Raw genomic sequence first — 19411 nt, 5'->3', positions numbered from 1 at the left:
GATATGAATTGGCACGTGGCTTGGACTTGCAATTGCCCATACACTGACAAGACCACGACGCTTAGAAAACGACCTAGGGCTTCAACACAGGATCAAGCCTTTGGAGAAGATAGTTTTCCAGCAACATCGATTTCTTAGTCTAGCTAGTCTAAGGTTGCCATAATTTTGTTGAGTCCATTCCGAGTACTCTTTAGCCCCCACAAGCGGATTTTAAGATGAGGTATGCCAAATTGTCGTCTGCTAAAAGTACGTCATACTAACAAAGCTTTGCCTATCGACCAGAGGTGGTCACAATCCGGATCATGATCCGCTATAATGTTCGGTCGGTTAATTTATGTGGTTGTTTGTTGTAACCAGGACCGAAAATACATTTTTTCAGCCCCCTCCCGTCCAAATAAACACTGATCTTGAGCCCATCATAGGGTAATCGGTGCACATTCTGGAGGACGTACTATAAACATCTGGATTCTATGCATCTATTCTATGTATGAATTTTGTGAATGAAATCTGTCTATAATATTGGTTCTTCCATATAATACTATAAAACCTTTATCCTCTCCGCCGACATGATCATAGTTAGCGGTAGAGCTGGGGAAGAATAAATTACGTCGAAAATGCAGGGAACGTAAATATACATCGTAAAGTCATGTCATGTCACACGGATAACACTATTTCGGAGCCTAAATGCCCGTCCGCACCAGCAGGTTTCACATATGGTGGTCTTTAACCTTTAATGGTCGCGACTCCATTTCTATAGGTTAAAGATGTTCTGCGGCTCAGCTCACAATTTGATAAGCTGATTACGTTCAACATCTTTGGGAACCCCCGAATAAAATCAAACGACCTCCTGATTTAGAGCCACTGACTTTGACTACAGCATATAAATAACCTGAACCGACTCTAGGAATATGATGTTCTTCTATAATTGCGATCAAAATTAGACTCGTATCACTAAATGATGGTTATTTTTACATATTTACGATTGCATATTTTACGGGGTTGGTGGTTCACATATTAAAATCATTGAATGTAACACCAACTCGCGCGTAGCACTCAAGTGACATAAATCTGCCCAAAAATAAAATCGTTTATGTTGATTTACAAAATAATTTTGATCTTATATCAAGCCTTCAAAATTCTGGACATTTAGGCATATTTTGAAATTTCCTCCCGGACGTAGTTTGAACGGTGAAATTCTGGACATGTCCTGGAAATTCCGGACGTATGGCAACCCTATTTTATTGTTTTATAAACTTTTTACACTGCGACCCAAACCTGAGTTTTATTGGCATCTCGCGACCCAATATTGACACATTAAAGAGAAGGCCGACGGCCGGACAGATCAGGGTTGAAGGTTTCGGCCACCAATGGCCGTCATTTTGTCCAGCCATATATGTTGGCTAAAACTTCATGTCTTCATATGTCCCGGCGCGGAAGGGGCTGGTCACCCAATAACTGTGTCTCATAGTTCCGCACACGCTCGTTGCATGGGGAAGCGAGTGGCGCAGTTGGTTAAACACTGCAGTCACGACACCAATGGTTGCTGGTTCGAGTTCGGTTGTGAATAAAACAAACAAAACAAACGCTCGTTGCACAATGCACACCATTGCACTAACGCACCCCAGTGGCCACCGACGGTGGTTTTCAGAGAATCCAATGTTGGACAAATCTTATCATGAATTCACATCAGTTTGTGTTTAAAAGGTCAGCACATTTTCATGACCAAGCCATATAGTGCAGTCGCGACCCAAAATGATACCCTTCGCGATCCATGTTCGGGTAGAGTCCCATACTTTAAGAACCCCTACTATCGCGCGCAGCTCCTAGCTCAAGATCGAATGAAAGTGATGATCATGATATGTTTGTTGTATTTGTATTCATTTAGTAAAATAATATTTCTTTTGTGTAAACTATGGTTTTTGCCAATATCAGAGAGCGGGAGAGAGAGAGAGAGAGGAAGCACTGCACTGTGCTGACGTGCAGTTTTAAAAATATGCTGCAGTTTAAAAGCTCGATATTGAATTCATGTGGCCCGCGGCCTCTAGAATATTTGAAAAGCGGCTCGCGACCCGCTATGAGTTGGCGAGCCCCGATTGTAACAGTACCGAACTATGACGTACATTTTCAGAAGAAGGAGACAAAGAATTATCCCCGAAGACAAAGGATTCGCTCTTTGTGATGTGGAAGGTACATACGCGGCAGTGACAGATGACGCTCCAAGCAATAAAAAAGGCGGTACTTCTACAACCGCCAAAAAAGTCACGAATCAGGAGATAGCACACCAATCGGATATGACGTACACGTTTGCAGATCTTCCTGTGACTGGTGATGGCAGAGACAGTGTCATGAAGGAAAACGTACTTTACGGGAGCAGTTAAATCTGCCATTGGAAGCAACTCTAATCATCTCTCCGCCGAATTGAAATGACCCATTGACTATTTCTATTGTAATTGAGTGCGTCAACCAGGATGTATAATGAGTAAGAATTCTCATCGATCCCATGCATTGGATTGTAAGCGCACCATTGCTGTATGTGTGACTTCCGCAATGCAATTGGTAATTTCTACACTCCTCACAAGCGACTAGGTGACATCGAAATAAGGATTCACAATCAAGTTGATTTTACATTAACAAATGTTACGTTGAGAATAATTCAGACATATTGCTACACAAACAGACTGAACGAAATACCTGATATTGTTGTTGTTGTTGTTGTTGTTGTTGTTTTTGATATTCGTGTTGTTTTACGACTACCCTGACCACACCCGGCAGATTATTATGACTCAGATGCAGACTTGTAGCATTGTCCACTTCTAGGCTTTTTAAGACACCGCTAACGCGGATGGAATAGCGACGAGAATTCTGAATTCGATCTCGGTCGTATTCGCACATGCATTCTAATAGTGTTGCAGTGGCGGGTACTGCTACTGCGCTATCTCACTACATACACCTGACCATGAAACGAAGGTAGTCATACTGCTTTTCTAATCAGCTTACATATAATTCCCGCGGATCTTGTAGTAAACCAGCTTGCTCATCAATATCCTATTTCTTCTGAAATGTTTACTATGTCCTCCTCGTCAGCTCATCCCTGTAAGCGGTGTCTTATAAAAACCTGTAGAAGTGTGCCGTGCTACAACTCGGCAGTTACGGAATAAAAATGAAGAAAATTCGCCGGGTTTAACTGTCCATACTAGTCGAAAAACACCATGAACACGCCACAAAAAACAACCTGTCCGTATAAATAACCAATCGACTCGAGGAGCGTGGCCGCAAGTGACTCAGCTGTAATTTTACAGTCTACAAATAGTCTGGATACTTGCAACGCCCGTTCAAGTAGGTTCCTTTTAATTTTAATTACATATAAAACATAATTTTATTAATACCAAAGTAATGCTCTAGCATTATCATTATATATTATTGTACGGTAATAGAATATTGTGATTTCATTCCCTTTCTGACATATTGCATTCGCGCATTTAAAGTCAACAGTTCACAACTGCTCACGAACTACTAAAATAACATAATGACCAGATAGATCAGACCATCACACCATACCATCTCACACTGGAATCTGTATAAGCAGTAATTCCAGCGTTTATTTCGATTGTATCAGTCACATGTCTTTAACTACGCAAATCTTTCCGCCAATCGTTATTATTCAAATGAAGTCGAAAGCATCCCATTCTTGTAGCCTAGGTGCTTTCCAGTTGACAAATCCGTTTTGGAAATGGAATTTTACAATACCTTGCATCTACAAATCATAGAGGAAGGCATTTACTTCAAAACTGCAGCCTGTTATTGTATAATTGTAGATATTATAGTGCTAAATAGTGTCGGTATCAAGCCGGCCTATAATTCATTGTACACTCGATGCCTGTAATCGTTTGAATATAGACTTGTGTATTTTCATATCTTTTTTTAATATGCGTATGACGTTATCAAATAACAATACCGATTGATACTAATCAAAGATTATGAATGTACGGATTCTTTCTGATCGTTTAACCTGTTAAGTGCCTGCTCGTCAAGCTTGGAATAATAAATATGATTATATTATTCAAATGTATTGGCATGTTCTGTATTTCTATGCATCTCTTTGTGGTAATCATTTTATTATCTCAGAATATACTTGTAGCGCATACACTCTATTCATACTAAAAATGTTTAGTGCTGGAAATAATGTGAAAATAATGCTTTCTAGATTTGATTAGGTATGTGATTCGAAAAATAGGTATCACATATCTCTGTGCTGGTGTGTAGAATTTTGCATGCAATAAGCAAAAAATTCTTCTGGTGGGCAGGTGCTTAACAGTTTATCAGAATTCACAGAATGCGCTTTGACACCGGGATGCTGAAGTGAGTAATGACTTGCATATGGGCGAGTTGCTATCATCTCGAGATGAACTACTCGTATTTAATCTGACAAAGGCGATTCATTATATACCATTATGTTAATATCAAATTCAGAGATACCGACGAGGAGGCTAGATAAACCAGCAAAAGTTAAGGAGAATTTCATAGTCGACTTTGACCGAGCTAGAACTCATAACCTTAATGCAACAAGAAATGCACAACTATACGCATTACCATAGAAATATCGGATCTTCTAACTATACCTAAAATATGGTTACCGTATTTTTTTGACTCAAATTCCGAACACTCTTTACCGCTTACTAGCCGGTTTTACAATGAGGTATGGACACTAGGGTTATCACTTGATAAAAACATTGCCTGTCACAGGAATTAATGAACATTTTGACATAAATTTACAAAATCACAATTATTTTGTTCCAATCGAAAAAAAAATGTCCCGCAGGAACTAATTTCAATTTTCGAAACTTGTTCAAATATAGAAAAAACTTAAAAGTCAAAGATATTCTTTGCTACGAATTTAATCTTCGAATATATGTCCTTTTGCACTTCTGGTAAAGTTCATCCATCAATTCGACTTCCCTTTCTGTTATTAAGTTAGTGTCAGAGACATCTACAATGGACATATTCGACTTCCAATGGGGTTTTAAGCCACTTTATCGCTGCAGGACATAGCAGAAAATAAGATTTGGTATATTCTATAGCCCGACCGGTATTGAACTTTTGTTCGATACCGATAAAACCGATATTTCATACCTTGTCCGAGAACCCCAATACATTCAGCCGATATTCAAAAGAAGTTGGATATACATAAGCACAGTTTCAAATCTTCGGAGCATTTATTTGAACATGTTTACAGCCATTGTTATACTTGAATAGGGGTGGGCAAACTAAGGCCCGCGGGCCGCATGCGCCCCGCAGCACCGTTCTCTGCCGCCCGCGCGAGTCTAAAAAAACTTGGTATAAATATTGATAAAATGCGTAGTAAAAATCGAATTATTGCAGAGACTTGATGAAACTTTTTCTAAGTATATTTCACCATGATAATTCTAAGACAAAGGTTCTCAAACTGGGGAGCGATCCCCCTTGGGGTCCCCGCGATTTCCAACCAATACATATTCATTGCTCTGTATTTAGTCTGAATTTCATATTTAAAAATCTCTCATCCACAGTCGTAACCTTTCATGCCATTAACCTATCCGTTAGGTTTGCTAGCACCCTGGTTGCGTTTTGTGATATGACGATAGGGGGGTAAGGAAATATTAAACCGTCACAAGGAGGGCGTGTATTAAAAAGTTTGAGAGCCACTGTTCTAAGGTAAATACGTCCTATAATATTTTTTATGTTGAATATCTGGCGCGACAGCCCGATCGGCCGACGCAGTTTGAAAGGTTACAACTGCTAAATATCACAGAAATCCTAAACGAGATTGGCATTATTCGGATCACGATAGTGATGTCAGATTGGCCACTCCAATTTTAATTATTTCAGTGATGTGCTTATTAATAACGATTTCCGGGTGTCTTAGGCAGATTCGTTCTCTGTATGCGTGGAATTAGAGTATTTATATTTTATCTACACATGGTAGAGGCCTGTTTGACTCTAACATGGTTATGATGCTGTCACCATTGTGTGTCCTGGAACTAAACCAAAAGTTGAATTAGCAAATCTATGAACATATCGCTTTTCACAGAGTTAAATTTCAATCCTGTTCTAAGAATAGGGAAAACCGACTTTCATCGCTATAGTTTTGAGAAATTGGATATTGAGGTCGACCAGCCTATGTAATCTCGCCACTGTTTCTGACGCGTGTATGATATCACCAAAGCAATGTTTGTTTTGTTTTAAATTAGCATATATATTATCTCCATGTCCTCACTATATAATCAAATACCAACATTGCGTTTTGGTTAATAATCCAAATTTTATATAGTACGGCCCGCGAATGGATTCAGATGTTGAATGCGGCCCGCGAGCTCAAAAGTTTGCCCACCTCTTGACTTGAACATGAAATAAACTAGAAAGATTGCATCTGGACACATGTAAAGTGTACGATATATGAAATGTATCAATACTCTCAGTCTAGAGGTCAAAGATTATAGTTTTCTGACTTAAGACCGGCATCTTGTGACGTCACGAAAATCACCAGTAATTTTTCAGCTCCAATGGCCATACCGATAATTCCTTCAAAGTGTGATATCGTCTCGATATTATCGGCCAAACGATAACACTGGTCTAAAAATTTCTAAAAAAATTTTGCGGCAAAATTTTTTATTGATTGGGGCTAATTTAAGGTTGCTGAATCCAGGGTTGTAATGACTCGAGTCATGACTCGACTCGAGTCCGACTCGAGTCACGATTCTCTGATGACTCGACTTGACTCGAGTCATTTTTCAAAATACGGAAATGACTCGACTCGACTTGAGTCAATCTGTGTATTGACTCGACTTGGACTCGAGTCATTGCGCATGACTCGAACCAAGTCATTGACTCGAGACTTAGACAACCAAGACCGACAATTCATTGTAATTCTGAAGCTATTGGGATTTCGTCTGTTGGTACTGGTAGTTGAAAATACGACCAGAAACTGCTAAAATCGAGGAAAATTGATATATTATAAATGCGAACCATTCGATATCACCAAACAGAGTTATAAAAAGTGGGTTTACCAAGAATTTAACTGGAAACTGAGCAGTCAACACAGTGACTTGGACTCGGACTCGAGTCATAATTCCATGACTTGGACTCGACCCTCTGCTCGCTGACTTGGACGCGGACTTGACTCGGTAGTGAATTGAAATGACTCGACTTGACTCGAGTCAAAACTATAAAAGTGAGATTGACTTGTGACTCGGAGCCTTGTGACTTGGTTACAACCCTGACTGAATCCGATTCTGTGCTCGGAATTTCTCTGTCCCGTCAATTTTTTTTTCTATATGAATTATTTCCCATTTTCGTAAATCAATCAAATTTCGGCTTTCGTTGGTGACATCACGTTTAGCATACAACAGCAACAGATCAAATATTGTTATTAAAATCATCTATCATGAAACCTGGGTTGTTGTAGAACAGAATGAGTGAGTTTTGATGAATTTGAATCGAGTAATTCTATATCTTCGTTCAGTCAGAAGCACTTGTCGACCCAAAATATTACACTGATCTACAAATTTCAAAAAAAAAATGATGCCTCAAAACTTTTATCGAATGATTTAGGCCAGATGTGTCAAACTCAAATTGCAAAGGATTCGTTAACAAGAATATCGGTCTTGATGTGAAATGACTAAATGATTCGAAACAGCAAAAATACTGAAACAACAACTACAATATACGCGCGACACTGGATTTCATCTGCATCGATGGTAATTTTGAAGAGGATAAGAAGTGTTTTCATTCCTTTCAGGCATGGATTATGAAACTCAGGAATTAGTATTCCAATCATTTCATCTGCGGCAAGCTTCCTGCTGCTGATTTTCATTGGAGTATTCATATTGACATACATTAGGTGAGTTTTTGTTGCAGCTGCCATCATCTGCAAAAACGTTGCAAATCGTTCCACAATTTCTGAAAATTATCTATTTTTGCATTTTCTATATTTTGATAATCACGAGAAGCAAAACCTTCATATTGCCAAGTTTTGTCCAGTCGGAGAATTTCGACCGACTCTCATGAGGAGTCGTTGTCATATTCGAGATACAGAAAGAATTTCGTCGCTGCAACGTAATGATATGTCGATTCTGAGTCCAGTCGAATATCTGAGTGCCACTTATGATGACGTCATCTCAGTAGACAAGGCTTGGAATGTTAAAATATGTCGATCACTACATTTCGATTCTACGATCACGTATTGCTTTTGGTAAAGGTTTAGAACCATACCGTATTTATTACCAATGTTTACTGTGTGCTGTGACACAGTAGTGTGCCGCCACAGATTTTCACGTGTGCCGTGAACATTTTTGGAGTTTTGGAATAGAACTGTATAAATATTTTGAACAATGCCCGAAGACTAGTAAATGCGACGTGCACACGCTTTAACTTCTTCAACAGCTGATATAAGCACAAGTAACAATGAAATCAGTTATGACATCAAAATAAATCAAGTAATCTCAGAAGAGAAGCTAAATGATTTACGAAATGTCAATGTAAATCTTAAAGCTATTTCTTCAAAAGAAATTGTATGATTTTTAGATGTCGGCCAGCAAATGCTATTCCATATAATTTATGCAAAACGATCAATATAGTGTTTAAATTTGCATACTCCTGGCTTGGTGGACATGGCATTTCTTATTTCAGTGGAATTATTAGCTGTAAACGAGAGAAACTTTATAGAATTAATGACAAAATGCGGTTAGGTTTATGAACAATTCAACTTACTTTCTATTGGATATGTCATGCTAATGTATTAAAAGATATCGATCTTATTAAAGCATATTTTCTTGGCCCAAGTGTGCCGCGAGAGTTTTATAAGTTCTCTAGTGTGCCAGAAGATCAAAAAGTTTTGGAGCCACCGTGTTACACAACTTTTTTTTAAATTTTGATAAGAATTTGGTTTTGTTTTCGATAAGAAAGCAGTCGACTCCTATCCTTTTTTGTACGTTGAATCCAAAAATGTCAATTAAAATTGCTGATTACCTCTAGTTTAAAATATAAATCCATTCTATGATATTGTATGTATTGTAGATCCACATAGCCAAAGCCGCGATGCACATTATTTAATACAAAAGTTACAATAAAAAACTGCTTTAATTGCATACGGTACTATTTCAGCATAGCGTATAAATCGAGAAGAATAGCGCTTCGGAAAACCACTAAACTCGGTCGAATCTAACTCGAACAGGTATAGCAGTGGTCGGGAACCTTTTTCGACCGAAGAGCCATATTGACCCAATATTTCCAATTGTAACATCCAAAGAGCCATACATGTCAATCAACTGTTAAGTCACAATTGAAAATTCGTGACGCATTGGTAGCACTAATACATAGGCTTCGTAGTGTGTGCTATATTTTCTGCCAACATGCGTAGGTGGTGCCAAACATGGTCACTACAGCAGTACATACCTACTGCAGGGTGTGCTACGTCAGTGACGTGGGGTTATGGGAGGCAAGTGGGGCAGTGCTTCACATGTCGTCAGGGATGAGCGAGGGAAAATTGTGAAACCTTCAATCGTGATTATTGGTATTTTTATCCATTTTTATGAATGATTAGATTTGGGGCATTTCAATTCCCCAAATCACGGAATTTTCACATATTGTTCGAAAATAACGCGCAAAATGAGAGATAAGGCACAGATGAGCCACAGAGGGGGCAAGCCTTACCTGTGATAGCGCAACTCATCGTAAATACCTTGGAATCTATCATCACTGATATTATGAAATTGAAATGAAATTGTCGCGCTAATTCCGAAAATCTAAGTGTTGATCGACTTCTAAAGTATTCGGCGTAACATAACGCTACACACCTACATTTTACGTCGGTTATAGAAAGCTACTTACGTCATCAATGAAGAACTCGGATAGCTATGGCGTTGTTTTTTAATTTGAAATTGTGATTGGTAATGTCACTTCCGAGGAAGTTTGTTTATCATCGTAGATCCGGAAGACAATGGGTATTTGAAAACTGCATTGTCCTACAAGCGTCGACATTTCAAAGTATATCAATCAAGATATTGTGCAATCCAAGATTTCGAGGCGCGCGATAGCGGGTAGATCGAATTCGCCAGTCGTGTTAGTCAACGGCGCGACTGCAACTTAAATTTGAGGATTTTGAAAAGTAGGATACGAACCCCTAACCCTGGTTAACCCACTGTCTTGACCTCTCAAAGACATGTCTATAATGCCACGATAATATTATATTCGGGCAGTCATGAAAATTTACCAACAGGTTGCTGCAATATTGATAAATTAGGTATAAAATTGAAAATTCATCAAAGAGCCATATCTTACACCCAAAAGAGCCATATATGGCTCGCGAGCCATAGGTTCACGACCACTGAGGTATAGGGTATAGGCATGATCAAGGATCATGTTAAACTCCTAAGGAAAGACTTGTCCACAATTGGCGCAGAGATAAATTGTGTCGTAAGGATGGTGGATTGTATATTAGGGTTGTCCAAAATTTGGAAAATCTTACAAATCCCCCGTTGTAATGTCTTATTCTATAGATTATTGATAAAAAACGACAATGGGCCTAAAAGAAGCTCACAGGAAGGCCGTTAAGATTTCGTGCAAAGCGTTTGAAAGTAGCTGCCAAAGAATGGGCGTACCACCGACCATCGAACGGCGAGAAGACTAGTAATCACGAAACCACGACTCTTGATTGGCTGATCGGCTATGCTTCAATGACCACTGCAGCAGCAGCTTGCTGATTATGTGATCAAGGAGTCTGCTACCGGTGGCGATTCTGAAAGCGCACTGTATGTAAGCTGACAGTTAATGATTTAGGATTGATTCAGGGTATGTTGAGGTACGAAATACATGATGGAAAAACAACAGCTGCTTCACAAAAACGTCTAAAGCATGACCGCTTTAATGTGAAGGACACCGCCATAGCCTATATGCCTTGTTTTCAACGAGGGAAAGCATAGGCGCTTATGCAAGTGGCGACGGATTCCAAGTTTCAGATAGGATCTATCATTATTGAATACAAATATAAAGCTTAACAATGACAATATAATTTGTGTGATCTTATTGGGCTTAGGTTGTAGTACATAGTTGCAGTTTTGAATGCTCTAGGGATCGGCTGAATCAGACAGTTAAGTTTGGCCCTTATCAGATGTTTACAGCAAATTGAATTCACTTGTAAGTGTTTACAAAGTCCCTAATGATGCCGCAGAAACGAGGTGTAAATGTAAGCACAGACTATGCTGGATATTACATACAAACTATGCTGGATACTGTGCACTATGCATCATTGTATGTGCTTACCTTTACACTCCTTTTCGGCACGATTATTTAGGACTTTGACATATCATATCCAGCATAGTATGTGCTTACTTTTACACCCCTTTTCTGCGTCAGCATTAAGGACTTTGACAACACTTGCAAGTGAATACAATTTGCTGTAAGCATCTGATAAGTGCCAAGCATAACCCGCTGATTCAGCCGATCGTTAGAGCTTTCAAAACTTCAACTATGTACTACAACCTGAGCCCAATAAGATCACACAGACAAAGTAGTTTCATTGTTAAGTTTTATATTTGTATTCAATAATGATAGATCCTTTCTGAAACTTGGAATCCGTCGCCACTTGCATAAGCGCCTATGCTTTCCCTCGTTGAAAACAAGGCATATAGGCTACGGCGGTGTCCTTCGCATTAAAGCGGCCATGCTTTAGACGGATTTGTGAAGCAGCTGTTGTTTGTTCAGCATGTATTTCGTACCTCAACATACCCTGAATCAATCCTAAATCATTAATTGTCAGCTTACATACAATGCGCTTTCAGAATCGCCGCCGGTAGCAGACTCCTTGATCACATAATCAGCAAGTAGCTGCTGCCGTGTTCATTGAAGCATAGCCGATCAGCCAATCAAGAGCCGTGGTTTCGTGATTATTAGTCTTCTCGCCGCTCGATGGTCGGTGGCACGCCCATTCTTTGGCAGCTACTTTCAAACGCTTTGCACGAAATCTTAACGGCCTTCCTGTAAGCTTCTTTTAGGCTCAGTGTCGTTTTTTATCAATAATCTATAGAATAAGACATTACAACGGAGGATTTGTAAGATTTTCCAAATTTTGAACAACCCTATTGTATATATATTGCATCATATCAATTTCTTTCAGCTTAATTTCCGACGCTTCGTATTCCACCATCGATTTGACTGACAGATGCCGATGTAGTTAGTCATACGAAGTTTGGTTAACTCGATATGCATAACTGTATTTTAATCATCTTGCAAAAGGGAATGAACTGAATCATGCCCAGGCTATGTTATTTTTGCCATTTCGGAAACCAAATGCCAAAACTGCCTAAAATAAAATTTTGAAATATCCAAAAAAATACATTTTTGGTATTTTTGGCGTATGCAAAAAATAACACTGCCTGTGCAAAAGGCCTCCAGATATATACGCACCACACATACATACATTTATGCAGTCATTCCCAAGTTTTTCATTGCCGGGTTGATGATTTTTCATGTTATATTGACTAATAAATTCCTTCATGATTTCTAATCATTGGTTGGTGGTGACGGCTGCTAGCCAGACGTTGCAGAAACATTTTTGAATTTTTATTGCAAGTATTGTGATTGTGACCTGTGTGAATGCCGGTTATGTTGTACATATAGTGAACCGACTATTGAGAATAGATATTACAGAAGCACTCGGTTTTGTATCGGATAAATTTGGTCTCCAACATCGTTTTCAATTCGGATTCAAATCGTGCTGTTTGATGGCAGAGTGTGGATACTGCATGTTTTATGACTTTTGTTTTATAAGAGAGACCAAACTAAAGCAATTTACATGGCTAATTCGCGTCTATAAATATGATTTCATGGCGATGCAAAAATTACCAACAATATAATCTGCTAAAAATAAGCTTGGCATATGCCAAAAATAACACGCCATGACATGCCTCATAGGCTACTTCAGAAATTTGACATGACTTTGTGACTTGAATTGACTCGAAGATTACCTTGAGCTATAAAAACTCGAGTGATTTGAATCGACTCGTGTCACCTTACAAAATCGACTGACTTGATGTGATTCGGGTCAAAATGCGTAATGACTCGATATGACAGTGGCGGCTCGTCCTATAGGGCAACTTGGGCATTGCCCCACCTAAAATTCTGTTCAATAACAATTTAACCATTTATAGATGCACAGCAATCAATATATACCGAGATCACAGCGAAACCCGCGTTCTTTTTGTGCTTTCGCTTGCAAATGCCCATACATAGCGAAGTCTCTGCGAAAATCAAATTCTCTTCTGTTTTTTCTTTTTGTGAATGCCTAGCCGTGGCTTGCCCGGGTAGCGCTCATAACAAGCTTTCACTATCTATTCTCTCAAAGCCGCGCACAATAAAGAAACGTTGATTTACTCTCTCCTGTTGGTAAAATGGTCGAGCAAGCGGGGCAAATATGCCTGGTTGCCCCTAAGGTGTGATGTAACAATTGTATCTATATCTGAACTCCGTTACCGTAATATGCGTTGAGTCGACCTTTGCTGGTATAGGTTGATTTTGAAGTGTTTCGCACCATGATAATTCTTGAAACTTGGTATGATATGTTGTGAAGGTAGTATTTAACACTGCTCCAAGTTTCAGGCTTGCTAAGGGTAGTAATTTCGTTTGCGAAATTCAGTGTGTGCTGATCTATCATGTACATTGTACAGCAAACAGATTTTACTCGAAAGCCGGTATTGGTCTCCATTCATTTTGACGATGTTCCATACCGAGATCGGTCATTACATTGGGCACGGTAAGTCTTAATGTTAGTATCGACCGCTGTAACAAGTTTTAAGTTTGTCACTGAACTATGTGGGTGGTAATTTCGTTTCCAAAGTCGAGTGAGAGCTGACTCTTCATTTATCGCTAACAGATTTACGCAAAAGCTGTTATTGGTCTCTATTGATTTTAACGATGTTCCATACCTAGATCTGTCATGAGCTTTCGCACGGTATGTCTTGATTTTAGTATCGAACGCGGTGCCAAGTCTTAAAGTTGACACTCAATGATTGAGGCAGTTATTTCGGTTTCGAGGTCGAGTATGGTAGAGATGCGCGCTGATCTGATACTTAGCCTACCTACTTCATTGCGGATCTCACGCAAAAGCCTGTGTCATATTCAAATATTCACATAATTTTATGTTCGCCAATCTCCATTTCACTTTGAAATTGTGGCCTTCAAACCATTTGCTTACAATCCCCTGTCACATGCGATAGCTATTTCATTTTCGATGTCGGCTTACAGCTGATCATTCGATCAGCCTATTCCTCGATCTATTTTATTCAAAGTTCGGTGTTCGTCTGTTTGCATTGATTTTGACAGTGTACCATGCCGTAATGGGTTATGAGATTGCGTATGCTACTTCTCGATGATTTCTTGTAACAGTATACTAAGTTTACGGCTTTCATTCATGTATTTATTGATTAATATATTTTTCAAAGGCGATTTCGCAGCAGACTTATAGACAGTAAGCTGTATGTGTTGTGACACAGTCTCCAGTTTCAAGGCCAAAATGTCCTATGTTGTTCCGAGACCGAAGTTCCGAGGCTGCTGTCCTTAGTTCTTCAAAGACCATTCAAATTGATGTTCTGGATTCAATATGACAGGCCCAATCTCTGAGATAACAATTGCGTATGTGTCTGAACTCGTTGACCTTTCCAGTTAGGCTTATGCAATATATCGAGTTCTAGTCATTGTAATTAGTCAGGTCAAAAGTGCAAACATGAATCGTATTGAATCTTTGCTCCGTACGTAGTTTACCAGTTGCCTTTAGAGCGAAAATTAGAGGTCTAGAAGTTGTCCAGTCCATTGATCCAATCGTACGCCGGGTGCTTCCGCATTGGTTGCCTATCACCTGGTCGTAACCACCAGCTCAGTGGTCGTAACACACCAGGATCCTGTAAGAAACACTTTCGGACGGGCTTAGAAAAATTAGGGCCTATCGATTTGCGTAATCTCTAACTCTACCATTAAATCATAACGCTTGCTACTAAGGATGACCTGATAATTGATTCGTGGCATAAGGACGATTCTTAGTTCACGTACATTTTGTAAAATAATCCTTTGATTAAAAATAATGAATAAAACATTTGTTACCACACTTCAAGTCACGGCTCACCGGCAAACCTCTCGCGGCACCTACGTTGAAATCACTGTTGTCGGGAAATTCATGTGACCATCATAAAGTTACTTTTTTACGTTGGAAATCGCCATTGTGACGTCAAGTTGATAAAAGTCGCTCGCAGCCCTTGCCCCACCACCCGATATTGTCACGAGCCACCACTGCGACATGACTTATGATTCGAAGGTGGGGACTTGATCCTAACACTTTCGCGTAGTGCGATATCGATACACTGATTCAGTACGTAAATTTAAACTGATACGTATTAAATTATATAATTTTATTGCTTTTAGGAAATGGACGTGAACAAGAAAGCAGCTCAAATGGTCTATCAGAGGTGAACGAATTCGAAATTTATGAATTGGATGGATCACGAGAGCAGTCGCCGTACGACAACGATGGAATGTGTTCTGGAGGAAACTCGAAGACAGAAATGCGTATGAATCAGTGATCGACGTGACTTCCAATTCTGCACAAGCCAGTGGTCTTAGCTATGAGGTCGTTGAAATATAAACACTCGCTTCGGGACTCGTTGACAGATGAAGAGTGTTGATCAACGACAATACATTACAAGATGATGAAAAATTTTGATTTAATATTGCAACATTTTATTTATAACAGGTTCCGTGCGTTCCAATCATTTACAGTTCGCGAAATATTTTCATGCAATATTGTGAGATATATCCACCATGCGATATGTCCAGGCCGTGTTATTTTTGGCATTTCAGGAGCTGGATGCCAAAATTGCCAAAAATAAAAATTTGAAAATGCCAAAAATAAGCAATTTTTGGCATATGCCAAAAATAAAACGGCCTGCCAAATAGTGTATTTCGTTCATGGTGTTGTGTTAACAGGACCGCGTTACAAGCGAGACGAGCGTTTGTGAAAGGCAGGTTTCTTAATCTGGGTCCAGCCCACCCATTAGGGGTGAAAGCATGGTGTCATAAATGGCGTGGGCACAGCGAGATTGAACGGCTGACTGCATTTGGTTTACGTCATACTTTCCATTTGTCCAAAGGCAATTTTCCGACCATTTTTGACCGGCTTGTCGAGCGCTAAATTTGATAAAACGGGTATCAATGAGAAGCTGCCGCAGTACTGATTATTAAAATATAAATTATATTCTGCTCATGGAACTGGAACCCCCAAAATCAACCACGATTTTTGCATTGTGATCGAGTTGAACATTGTGACGCAACAAACTGTCTGGCTATTTCTGAGCTGAATAGTCTCGTTTTGCCAGACAGTATTGTTGCGTCAATGTTCTTAAACAAGCTAACCTTCCCAGGGCTCTTCCATGCGAGTTTGTAATATTAAAGCCACCTGAAGTGAATATATCAGTAGACCGAAGGAGAAATGATAGTCGGGCTACTAAATAGAATGTGTTGAGAGACAACACAGGAAACTCCTGGAAAAGGATCGGGAAGAAAATTCTTTCCGCGACGAGATCGATGGCACTGGCGAAGTGATCTCTTTTCATGATGCATGGAAGCCGGTTCGGCCCTCCAAAGATTTCGAAGCTCTGAAAACCTTTTGTGGATGACTGGCAACCTTCTTCCCCTCAACGGCTACTGTTGAAGCCGATATTTCCCAGATTCTCTGGGCGAGAAATGAATTTAGGAGAAACTTAGCTGACCTGAGTTTGGAAGGACTGTTACAGTGCAAACGTTTTAAGTCTATTCAACAGCTGTAACAATCAGCTGTTGAGCGTGTTTGTTTGGCTTTTCTTTCTTTTTTGCTTATTGGCACCGATTCCGATGAATACTGCACATTTTGTGGTTTCGTTTGATATTATTAACCTAGGAAATCGTTAGGTTTTTTCTTCTTCCTATTGTTTGTTGGCACTGATTGTAAGCGGATGCTGCACATTTTGTGGTGTCTTTTGACAAACTAGCCCCAATAAAGCGTTTTTGTGATTAAGTCGAGGCTGAAACTATCTATTTAGAGGACGATGCCAAAACTGCCAAAAATAAATATCGAAAAATGCCAAAAATAAGTTATTTTTGGCAGTTTTGGCATATGCCAAAAATAACACGGCCTGGATATGTCCGAACGAATGACAACGTATTTCGATGCACAGCGATTCGTATGAGAAATGAGTTAAATTACACGACTACCGGTGCAATTGCACGACAATTTGAGCATACGAGTGTATGAAGCAGACAAGAATACTCGTGATCAATCATTGTTTTTAACCTTTTAGGCGCTCTTAGCGCTTGAGCCTTCATGAAATTTTCTCGTACCTCTAATCTAGATTGGACCAAGACAGCATTTTGTTCAGCCGCCCCCAATCGCTTGTTTCGGGTGCTCGTAGGGTTTTCAACATAATTTTGGCACTAAGTCAGCTAGAGATTGTCGCTACTCAAATGATATTGGTAACGCTAACATGTCTCAACTGAGGTTCATGATTGATCTAACATATTGCATCTTTTCCAAACTCCATGGTCCAGGCCAAATGATAGTTTATGTCAAACGTATTTACTAAGGATGGTGCGAACCTCTGAAAGATTCTGGTTAGTGTGAACGCGAACCTTTTAGAAAGGATCTGTGTGAACGCGAACCCATGACATCCCGTGACGTCATATTGCCCATTCGAACCCGAAAGTTCCAAAAATCATCTATTAATGTACATGAAAACTAGCGACGACTCAGGTCATAGTATGCCACAATGTTGACGAAGTACATGCTGTATTTTTAAACGTCACCTAATGTATCAACTGGAACAATAAAATGCTATCATAATTTCACAAAGTCACTAAAGATTCACAAACGGTAAGATGAATATTCCGAACTAGTTTTTGGAACTGGCAAGGTGCATAGTGATTTAGTGCTGAATATATATTCATGCTGCTGGCGGCACGTGAAGAGTGATCGAAGGTTGAAATGCAAAAGAATTGCAACTAAATACGTTATATTGACTTGAAAATTTGTGATACATCAAAAAGGTTCACAGTGCAGAAACTACCAACGTTAACGAGAAATTCTAAATTTTAGAGGTTCAACACAGAACGCAAACGTGAACCTCACGTTAACACCATCCCTAGCATTTACCTGAATTACTAATATAATTACGGATGATTCCAGATAACCCATATTTCCAGGGTTGTACCAAGTCACAAGGTCCCGAGTCACAAGTCAATATCACATTTACAGTTTCGACTGGAGACAAATCGAGTCTTTTTCAATTCACCACTGGGTAAAGTCCGAGTTCAAGTCAGTGCGCAGAGCAGCGGTTCTCAACTGGGAGTCCACGAAGCATTTTCAGGGGGTCCGCTAAACCTCTAAATTTTCAAAATGATCGAAAACCTGATTTGTATTTTTTTAAATCAGGGAAAGCATAGGACAGTTTTGCTTCATAATTGCGCAAACTTTATTAGGACTCACATCATTGAAATGGTCACCAGAGATGAAATGTACGATTGTGCGTGCAAACCCATTTATTGCCAAATTTCCAATAGCCTGCCGATGCAGAGATATTGCTCTTTAGAGATGTTTTGTTGGGGTTTGTGGAAAAATAAAATGTCGGAGATAGCAAGGTCGAACAGGGTGACTTCGATATGTTAGCGAAATTATTTAGATTTGGGGTTGTTAGTATCGGCAAATCAGTTTTGTTTGTTTTATGGTATTCATGGTGTTAGTCTACTACTATGGTCATTTACATCAGGCCGATATTCTTCATTTTTTCCGTAACTGCCAACTGATAGCACGGCCCACTTCTAGGTGTTTTTGAAGACGCCGCTTACGCGGATGAGGTGGCGAGGAGGAGCCTATATAAACCTCTAACACTTGGCTATAGTAATTCTGAAGTCCAGCTTGGTCGGACTCGAACCCGCAACCATTGGTGTTGCAGCTGCGGATTATACCACTGCGCTATCTCGCCACCAACGGCGAATTAGTAACAGTCGTTTGAAATAGAAATTCTTCGATTTTTTCCTAATTCGTCCCAATGAAGGAATTGAAACCTCGCCACGAATCCGCTTTCTTCAGTGATATTGCCATTAAATGACTTCAAGATGACGTGCTGGATAGAAAAGACTATGTTGGACGTGATATGTTCATTAAAAACTCACACTAAAAGCTGTATTCGGAAAATCGTTACGCGTTTATATTACATTCGTCACCGCCTATCTTTGTGGAAACGTTCATATCAAATCGAAGCCGCGGATTTTCAAGAAAATAAATACAGCTACACAATTCATATCGAAATAAAAATAAAAATCTACCCACTATTTCTTGGTATGGTTTGACGTTATTTTCAAG

Source organism: Botryllus schlosseri, chromosome 1, assembly GCF_051294905.1.
Source record: "Botryllus schlosseri isolate E-star chromosome 1, Bs_hap1, whole genome shotgun sequence".
In the NCBI taxonomy this organism is placed as follows: Eukaryota; Metazoa; Chordata; class Ascidiacea; order Stolidobranchia; family Styelidae; genus Botryllus; species Botryllus schlosseri.
The sequence above is the reverse complement of the archived record's forward strand: the minus strand, read 5'-3'. Positions refer to the sequence as shown.